The sequence below is a fragment of the Acipenser ruthenus genome, unplaced genomic scaffold (assembly GCF_902713425.1).
Source record: "Acipenser ruthenus unplaced genomic scaffold, fAciRut3.2 maternal haplotype, whole genome shotgun sequence".
In the NCBI taxonomy this organism is placed as follows: domain Eukaryota; kingdom Metazoa; phylum Chordata; class Actinopteri; order Acipenseriformes; family Acipenseridae; genus Acipenser; species Acipenser ruthenus.
In genome coordinates, this window is record NW_026708822.1 from 374,026 (window position 1) to 380,030 (window position 6,005).

Below are 6,005 nucleotides of genomic sequence, written 5' to 3' on the forward strand. Positions count from 1 at the left end.
ACGACCAGCTGAGCGGCGTTGGTTGGAGAGAAGTGAAAAGCACGAGCATTTTGAGAGAGAGAGAGCTGCCCGAGACGCTGGATTGGGAGTTGTGGGTCGTCATCCATCAGCTAAGTGTTTTGTTGTGGTGCATTATGCTTGAACTATAGTAGTTACACACCTTCTCATTGAGTTATTGTTACTTTTTATTATAACTTATCAGCGGAGTCTTTTCCCTGTTCCCTGCTTTACATTACAGCCAGAATTAAACTGATGCAGGGCTGTATTTTACTGCTACAAATGCTGGTAGATTATACTTGGCTGCTACACTAGACAATGCTGCTAAATTGTATCTGCTGCTAAAAATATATAACGTTTCAGGACTGTATCTGTTGCTAAACTACATAAAGCTGCTAGGTTGTATATGCTATTAGGTTATATCTGTTGCTAGATTATACTGTGCATTTATATATAGATCTAGATATCTGTGTATTGGCATATGGTTATAGATATGTGTTTGTGATTAATTTTAACTAGTAATTTGTTTAATAGTAACCTCTCTGGTTTTATTATACTATTTTAATTTGTTGGATAAAGCAGTAGATGAATTGGAATGTCTTGAAGTGCACTGATCTTTTGCTTTATTTTTATTAGGAAACCTGTGTCGTGTGCAATATCTTTTAGATCGAGACTGGAGGCCTTGCTCGGTTGCAGATTGAAACGTTCTTTCTCCATTCAATTGATTCTGGGGAAGGCTTGGTGCTATTAGTCTGTTGGCTTGGACTCGGTGGTGGAGTGGCGCCCCCTGTTGGGAAAGGGATAATTGAGCAGTTTTGAAATTTGGGGTGGCAGGAGATTGGAACCACGTCCCCTACCGACAATCCAGCCAGGGCAAGTGCAATATTGAATAAGGACTGGTCATGCACATTTTACTGTATTACTTTGACTTTTCTTGTTGGTGACGAGGTGTGCTATATTAATGCCAAGTTTTGACTATTTCCTGTTTTTAATAAAGAATTGCATATTGCTACTTCTCTGTGTTCTTTGATGTGGGCTAGTTGCTGTCCCCCTTTGTTGATAATTCGAACCTGTGTCAATGAAAGTAGAAGGTAATTTATAATAGAACAGAATTCCTTATTTTCTTTAAACATAAGGTGGCGTAGTCTGGCTATATTTATTTCGGGGGCGCGACACATGCCCCGGTAGCTGCGATATGGAGTCTTTCCATCCACCTCCGGTTGCTTCAACCAGAGGTGCATGCAATTTATATATATATATATATATATATCTATATTTGCATGCCCCGTTAGCTAAATGCTTAGTTATGGCTCTGGGCAAAACCAAAGCCCATGGCCAGTATACAATATTTTTCTGTATACATTATTTTCTGTTGAGCACTACTGACACCGTTGAAACGGTGAGTCAGGTCGCCTGCGGATACATTAGTCCAATCAGTGCGTCTAAACCTGGGGTGTAATCCCAAGGTAACTGCTCACTGTTAACAGGTTTGAAGACGTTAACTCACGTTTTAAGTAATAGTGTCCCCTTCATACATGTTAAAGGAGAGATTCGGAAATAACATTCAAAACTATGCGCGAGTAAATACCATCCTAACTCCTAATATCCCCCAAAAAATAAAAAAAACTGCTTTTGCTCCACAGATCTTGACACTGACAGTTGGAGTTCGTTGGCGCCATCATACAATTGTAATCAAATCATTTTTCTTTTTACAGTACAAATTTGTAATACTGTGTTTTTTCCCCCTCAGAAAACTACATTTATCAATCGATATGGATAACTTGAGAGCGGTATATCGCTACCTCAGCACAGGTGAGTATCCTGAAAAAGCCACCAAAGAAGAGAAGAGGGGTATCAGAAAGAAAGCCATTACATTCGTTTTTGAAAGGTAAAAAAAAAGAAATAAATATCGAAAATTAATATTAATACATTATAAGTTATTGAAGCCGTCCTGTATTTTTGAAGATGTACATAGACATTTAAATAAATGATAAACGTGTGTGTGTAACATTATATATATATATATATATATATATATATATATATATATATATATATATATGAAAGAAAAAGGTTTAAAAGATTAAAACATCTCTCTATATAACTAATAGCAGAAATGTGAGTACCAGAAAACAGAATTTGCATTAAATAAGAATATATATATATATGTAACTTAAGAGTCTAAGAAATGACCATTATAAAGGGCAGAGACAGTTTTCCACATGTCAGTATTGTCAGTGGTTCTGATTCTTTTGAATAGGTTTTAGCTCATTCTTTTTAAAAACATTCATTTAAAAACCTCCACTCATTGAAGTATTTATTGTAGTATTATCTTTACTTTTGTTTTATCTGTCAGGTAAGTACCTGTATGTCCCTGAGAAGAATGGAGAGTGTTTCCGTAGGGTTGTGACCGATGAAGAGGAGAAGACTGCCATTCGCAATGAAGTTCACACAGGACACTTTGGGATGAAGAGAATGATGGGGAAAATCATTCAACGATTTTACTGGAAAGGGATTGTAAAGGACGTGGAGCAATGGGTACTTTTTTATTTTTTAAAAACCTTATTTTTTTTGCTTTTTGTCGCTTTTCCATTCATGATTTAAGTATTACTTGTTTCATCATTACTGTTTCCCTTAAGATCCTGAATTGTGAAGCATGCCAGAGATTTGAGAGGGTGAAGACTGTTGCCCCAGAACTGAAGCCAATCAAAGTTGTTTCTCCATGGTACATGATCGGTGAGTATTACATCATTAAACTTTTATAGTGAGGTCAGACAAAGAATGGAAGAACAAACAGAATTTAAACACAGTCTGTAATATGTAGAAAACTAAGAGCTTAGTCTGGTAACAAACTTTCTTGATAGCCAGTTAAACAGATTGTAAGCACGTGCTCTCAAAACATCATTTGACAACAGGTTGCAGTTTACAGACTAATTAGAGCTAGTGTCACATTGTCACATGACATCCATCTGTAATGTGATTAATGTGTCATCCACAGGGGGTGGAAATCTGCTATGTTTTGTACAGATAGGTGCATCAGGACAATTTCCAGTACAAAAAGATGCAACACCCATTGACAACAATGACTGCCCCCCCCCCCCCCCCAAAAAAAAGGGTGCCCCATTTAAATGTGTTTGACTCTTTGGGAATTAATAATAACCATGATTTCTGTTCCCAGGTTGTATCACTGCTGCAGTACAGTGGAAAGACAGTTTGGATCGTGTGGCCACATGTACAGCAGCAGCAGGGATGTAGTGACTGTGGACTGTTTACCATCGCAAACAGCCTCGCACTCTGCATGGGTGAAGAGCCAGGTAAGTTATGTTATGATCAAAAGCAAATTCGTGATCATCTTTTTTCTTGTTTTGTAGCTGGATCTCTTACTCCTTTCCCGAGCTGTGAGAGAACTCCCCTCCCAGAGGTACATTTCTGTGATGTGGAGGTCTACTGCACATGCAGGAGACCATACAGGATTGGACTGGAGCTGCTGGTGGAATGCGGGAGGTGTGGCGAATGGTTCCATGGCCAGTGTGAAGATCTACAGCGAGATGACCTCATCAGTATGGAGGAGTATATGTGCTCCATTTGCAGAGTTACACACATGGGTAAGCATGGTAAGTAAAGGTGAAACAGATTTATTATTTTGTTTTTTACTATATGTTTTTTTGAACATTTTATACTAAGCATTCCAGCTTAGTATATTATACTAACACTAAAATTTGGTAATGCCTGTCATAATTTATAGCTATTTACATATGTACAGTAGGGCATTGTTAATAAGGCTCATTGTCTTCAGTGTTTATTTTTCATGAGCACACAACTACTTATTTTGAAGACTTTTTTTTTTCAGGAGACCTTGATTCTATATTGAGACGTTTTTATTTGGAGAAATATTGCAGATGCTTTTGCACTTTCATTTTTAATTGGTATGGTAGTCTTAGTTCCCTTTCAAGTCGAAAATAACCATCAAGGTATGGGACATTGCCGTCAGGCAGTAGGGATTGGCTGAGCTTTATGTCAAAGCTGCCGATAGGCCTCCGCGCAAGCTGCCGTGTAAGCCCGCCCCCTTGGGAGCTTACTATACGCAGCGCGCGGAGAGTCACTTCCTCTTTTGCCTTCAGCATCAGTAGCGGTAGGACTTAGAGCTAATTTAACTGATTGTACTCACTAAGCTTAGGCTTGAGAAGCTGGTTTATCCCCTTCTCCGAGTTTATTTCAGTTATTATTGTTATTATTGTGTATTTGTATTATTTTAGGATATATTTTGTGTTTACATTATATATTCCTTTTCGCTTTGCTTCGGCATTGCGTTCTTCGTGGTCTCCCCGTCTTTCCTCTGTTCTTTTATTATTTACTGTGTGGTTTTTTTTTATATATATATTCTATATATATTGTATTATTGTGTAATTATATATTTATTATATATTACATTGTGTGTCGGACGCGTGTTGCGTTGGCCTTGGCCACGCGCAATTGCATCCTCGGTCAAGCTTAGGCTATACCGTGTGTGTGTGCGGGTAGTCTGCTCTGCAGTCGTCCCCCCCCCCCCCCGCGGCGCGTTCCCGCCACGTGGTATTGCACTACACTCCCTTTCCCTTTGCAGCGTCCACAAGAAAAAAAAAAAAAAAAAAAAAAAAGTTTTTCCCTTCACTATACAAAGGAAGACAACCACCAACGTGCAAAATCCCCAGCACCTTCAGGTAGGTATTGCACAGCACCAGACACTGTACCAGCACTTTGCGTCTCCGCTTGGCGGGTCAGCTGACGCTTAGGCGTCTGTGCTTGCGTTCCACGCTCGGTACTCGCGCTTCGGCGCTCGCGCTCCGGCGCTTTTGGTGTCAGCGCTTGTGCGCTTGGTGCAGCGCTTCGGCGCTTTGTGCAGCGCTTCTGCGCTTGGTGCTTAGTGCTTCTGCACTTGGGGCTCAGTGCTCGACGCTTCGGCGCTCGGTGCTCGACGCTCGGTGCACGTTTCCATCAACGTCGGTGCTCGACGCTCGGTGCTCGACGCTCGACGCTCGGTGCACGCACCCTCGACGCACCTCGGTGCTCGACGCTCGGTGCTCGACGCTCGACGCTTCGGCGCTCGACGCTCGGTGCTCGGCGCTTGGCGCCTCGACGCACGCACCCTCGACACTCGACGCACGCGCCTCGACGCTCGGCGCTCGACGCTCGGTGCACGCACCCTCGACACTCGGTGCTCGGTGCTCGACGCTCGACGCTTCGACGCTCGACGCTCGACGCTTCGGCGCTCGACGCTCGACGCTCGACGCTTCGGCGCTCGACGCTCGACGCTCGGCGCTCGACGCCTCAACGCGCGCACCCTTGACGTCGACGCACGCACCTCGGTGCTTGACGCTTCGGCGCTCGGTGCTCGACGCACGCACCCTCGACGCCTCGGCACTCGATGCGGCGGCGCTCGACGCACGCACATCAGGTGCTTGACGCTTGGTGCCCAGCGCTTCGGCGCTCGACGACGCGCACCTCGCTCTCGTCTTTGACGTCAATATGTCTGGGTTCCACCGTTGTGTGACCTGTCAGGCCAAGTTGCCTGCCAGCGACCCTCATGAGGACTGTGTCGCATGTTTAGGGCCGGACCATGCAGCATCTGCCCTGGCAGACAGGGCATACTGCCAGCTATGTGCGGGGTTTCAAACACGCACCCTACGCCAGAGAGCTAGGAAGGCGGTGGGAGGTCGTTCCCCATCTTCGGGCTCGTCCCACACCGTCTCGGCCCCACCATCGTCTATCGTGTCGCTGCCGGCGACGTCTCAGCCTATGAGCCCATCTTCCCAGCTTACAGCTGGTCAAAGGTCTCCAATTAGGCGTGCTCGGGAACGTTCCCGCAGCCCCTCCTCTCGCGGGGCTCGCCCCCGTCGAGAGTCGCGATCCAGATCTCGATCGCCTCGCCGGAGAAGACACTCCCGCTCCCCTCGAAGGGGTAGACGGCATCAAGACACATCTGGGGTGGCTGAGCTCACCTCCAAGATGTCGCAGTTCATGGAGCTCAT

The 6,005-nt window shown here is 44.4% G+C and overlaps 1 long non-coding RNA gene across 1 annotated transcript; it reads left to right on the forward strand.

Annotated features, from left to right (window-relative positions):
• The first annotated feature begins 2,128 nt into the window (after positions 1 to 2,128).
• On the forward strand, positions 2,129 to 3,948 carry LOC131736196 (uncharacterized). The gene is made up of 3 exons (XR_009328000.1): positions 2,129 to 2,535; positions 2,637 to 2,733; positions 3,176 to 3,948. It is a non-coding gene; the product is annotated as an uncharacterized LOC131736196 (long non-coding RNA).
• Positions 3,949 to 6,005: the final 2,057 nt, after the last annotated feature.